The following is a 4878-nucleotide window of genomic DNA, read 5'->3' as shown; positions in this document are numbered from 1 at the left end:
CTCCTACAACAACCACAACAGAAGCTAGTACAACAACTGTAGCTCCAACGACCACTACAACTGCAGCAGCTGCTACAGAAATCACAACTGTAGCTCCTACGACCACCGAAATTGCAGCTTCTACCACAACAACAGAAGCTCCTAAGACCACTACAACTACAGCAGCTCCTACAACAACTGTAGCTGCTTCCACAACCACTACTGTAGCCCCTATGGCAACAACAACTGCAGCTCCAACAACAACTTTAGCTACTATAGCAAGCACAACAGCAGCTGCTACGACAACCACTACAGATTCCACGACATCTACAACAAGCCCAACAGTACCCACTACGGCAACACCTTCAGCTCCTACAACGACAATAATTGTAGATCATGCGACAAGTACAACTGCAGCAGCTATAACAACAACAACTGAAGCTGCTTCCACAACCACTACTGCAGCCCCTACTTCAACCACAACTGAAGCTTCTTCTACAACAACTAAAGCACCTTTCACAACTGCAGCTCCTACTATAACAACTGTAGCTCCTACAACGCCAATCACAACTGCAGGTCCTACTACCATTTTAACTCCTAAAGCATCCACAACTGCAGCTAGTACAACAACTGTAGCCGCTACGACTACTACAACTGCAGCAGCTCCAACAACAACAACTGAAGCTGCTCCCACAACCACTACAGCAGCCCCTAGTGCAATCCCTACTGCAACCACAACTGAAGCTTCTTCAACAACAACTATAGCACCTACGACAACCACAACAACATCACCTTCGACAACTGCAGCTCCTACTAAAACAACTGTAGCTCCTACAACGCCGATCACAATTGCAGGACCTTCTACCATTTTAACTCCAGTAAGTACAACAACTGGAGCTCCAAAAACATCTACAACTGCTGAAGCTCCAACAACACCAACTGTAGCTGCTTCCACAACCACTACTGCAGCCCCTACTGCAACCACAACTGAAGCTTCTTCAACAACAACTATAGCACCAACGACAACCACAACAACATCACCTTCGACAACTGCAGCACCTACTACAACCACTTTAGCTCCTACGGCCACTACAACAGCTCCTACAACAACAAATACAGTTGCTTCCACAACAACTACTGCAGCCCCTACTGCAACAACAACTGAAGCTTCTTCAACAACAACAGCACCAACGACAACCACAACAACATCACCTTCGACAACTACAGTTCCTACAACAACCACAACAGAAGCTAGTACAACAACTGTAGCTCCAACGACCACTACAACTGCAGAAGCTCCAACAACACAAGCTGTAGCTGCATCCACAACCACCACAGCAGCCCCTACTGCAACCAGAACAGAAGATCCTTCTACAATAACTACAAAAACATCACCTACGAAAACTGTAGCTCCTACTACAACCACTGTAGCTTCTACAGACACTACAACTGCAGCAGCTCCTACAACAACAACTGAAGCTGCTCCCACAACCACAACTGGAGCCCCTACTGCAACAACAACGGAAGCTCCTTCTACAACAACTATAGCACATACGGCAACCACAACAACTGTACCTACGACAACTGCAGCTCCTACTACAACCACTGTAGCTCCTACGGCCAATACGACTGCAGCAGCTCCTACAACAACAACTGAAGCTGCTTCCACAAGCACTACTGTAGCCCCAACTGCAACCACAACTGAAGCTTCTTCTACAACAACCACAACAACATCCCCTTCGACAACTGCAGCTCCGACAACAACAACTGTAGGTCCTACAACGCCAATCACAACTGTAGATACAACTACCATTTTAACTCCTATGACAACCACAACCACAGCTCCGACCTCAACAACTGTAGCTGCTTCCACAACCACTACTGCATTCCCTACCACAACGGAAGCTTCATCCACAACCACTACTGCAGCCCTTACTACAACCACAACGGAAGCTTCTTCTACAACAACTATAGCACCTACGACAACCACAAGAACATCCCCTTCGACAACTGCAGCTCCTACTACAACCACTGTAGCTTCTACAGACACTACAACTGCAGCAGCTCCTACAACAACAACTGAAGCTGCTCCCACAACCACAACTGGAGCCCCTACTGCAACAACAACGGAAGCTCCTTCTACAACAACTATAGCACATACGGCAACCACAACAACTGTACCTACGACAACTGCAGCTCCTACTACAACCACTGTAGCTCCTACGGCCAATACGACTGCAGCAGCTCCTACAACAACAACTGAAGCTGCTTCCACAAGCACTACTGTAGCCCCAACTGCAACCACAACTGAAGCTTCTTCTACAACAACCACAACAACATCCCCTTCGACAACTGCAGCTCCGACAACAACAACTGTAGGTCCTACAACGCCAATCACAACTGTAGATACAACTACCATTTTAACTCCTATGACAACCACAACCACAGCTCCGACCTCAACAACTGTAGCTGCTTCCACAACCACTACTGCATTCCCTACCACAACGGAAGCTTCATCCACAACCACTACTGCAGCCCTTACTACAACCACAACGGAAGCTTCTTCTACAACAACTATAGCACCTACGACAACCACAAGAACATCCCCTTCGACAACTGCAGCTCCTACAACAACAACTGTAGCTCCTACAACTCCAATCAAAACTACAGCTTCTACTACGACAATAATTGCAGAACCTGCGACCACCACAACTGATCTAGCTACTACGACAACCACAACAGCAGCTCCTACAACAACAACCGAAACACCTACGACAACCACAACAACATCCCCTTCGACAACTGCAGCTCCTACTACAACAAATGCAGCTCCTACAACACCAATCACAACTGCAGGTCCAACTACCATTGTTACTCCTACAGCAACCACAACTGTACTCCCCACAGCAACCACAACAGCAGCTAGTACAACAACTGGAGCTCCAACAACCACTACAACTGCAACAGCTCCAACAACACCAACTGTAGCTGCTTCCACAAGCACTACTGCAGCCCCTACAGCAACAACAACTGCAGCTCCTACTACAACCACTGCAGCTCCTACGGCCACCACCACAGCTCCTACAACAACAAATAAAGCTGCTTCCACAACAACTACTGCAGCCCCTACTGCAACAACAACTGAAGCTTCTTCAACAACAACAATAGCACCAACGACAACCACAACAACATCACCTTCGACAACTGCAGCTCCTACAACAACCACAACAGAAGCTAGTACAACAACTGTAGCTCCAACGACCACTACAACTGCAGCAGCTGCTACAGAAATCACAACTGTAGCTCCTACGACCACCGAAATTGCAGCTTCTACCACAACAACAGAAGCTCCTAAGACCACTACAACTACAGCAGCTCCTACAACAACTGTAGCTGCTTCCACAACCACTACTGTAGCCCCTATGGCAACAACAACTGCAGCTCCAACAACAACTTTAGCTACTATAGCAAGCACAACAGCAGCTGCTACGACAACCACTACAGATTCCACGACATCTACAACAAGCCCAACAGTACCCACTACGGCAACACCTTCAGCTCCTACAACGACAATAATTGTAGATCATGCGACAAGTACAACTGCAGCAGCTATAACAACAACAACTGAAGCTGCTTCCACAACCACTACTGCAGCCCCTACTTCAACCACAACTGAAGCTTCTTCTACAACAACTAAAGCACCTTTCACAACTGCAGCTCCTACTATAACAACTGTAGCTCCTACAACGCCAATCACAACTGCAGGTCCTACTACCATTTTAACTCCTAAAGCATCCACAACTGCAGCTAGTACAACAACTGTAGCCGCTACGACTACTACAACTGCAGCAGCTCCAACAACAACAACTGAAGCTGCTCCCACAACCACTACAGCAGCCCCTAGTGCAACCCCTACTGCAACCACAACTGAAGCTTCTTCAACAACAACTATAGCACCTACGACAACCACAACAACATCACCTTCGACAACTGCAGCTCCTACTAAAACAACTGTAGCTCCTACAACGCCGATCACAATTGCAGGACCTTCTACCATTTTAACTCCAGTAAGTACAACAACTGGAGCTCCAAAAACATCTACAACTGCTGAAGCTCCAACAACACCAACTGTAGCTGCTTCCACAACCACTACTGCAGCCCCTACTGCAACCACAACTGAAGCTTCTTCAACAACAACTATAGCACCAACGACAACCACAACAACATCACCTTCGACAACTGCAGCACCTACTACAACCACTTTAGCTCCTACGGCCACTACAACAGCTCCTACAACAACAAATACAGTTGCTTCCACAACAACTACTGCAGCCCCTACTGCAACAACAACTGAAGCTTCTTCAACAACAACAATAGCACCAACGACAACCACAACAACATCACCTTCGACAACTGCAGCTCCTACAACAACCACAACAGAAGCTAGTACAACAACTGTAGCTCCAACGACCACTACAACTGCAGAAGCTCCAACAACACAAGCTGTAGCTGCTTCCACAACCACCACAGCAACCCCTACTGCAACCAGAACAGAAGATCCTTCTACAATAACTACAAAAACATCCCCTACGACAACTGTAGCTCCTACTACAACCACTGTAGCTTCTACAGACACTACAACTGCAGCAGCTCCTACAACAACAACTGAAGCTGCTCCCACAACCACTACTGAAGCCCCTACTGCAACAACAACGGAAGCTCCTTCTACAACAACTATAGCACATACGGCAACCACAACAACTGTACCTACGACAACTGCAGCTCCTACTACAACCACTGTAGCTCCTACGGCCAATACAACTGCAGCAGCTCCTACAACAACAACTGAAGCTGCTTCCACAAGCACTACTGTAGCCCCAACTGCAACCACAACTGAAG

This window comes from Salmo salar, chromosome ssa27 (genome assembly GCF_905237065.1).
Source record: "Salmo salar chromosome ssa27, Ssal_v3.1, whole genome shotgun sequence".
Classification (NCBI taxonomy): domain Eukaryota; kingdom Metazoa; phylum Chordata; class Actinopteri; order Salmoniformes; family Salmonidae; genus Salmo; species Salmo salar.
The sequence above is the reverse complement of the archived record's forward strand: the minus strand, read 5'-3'. Positions refer to the sequence as shown.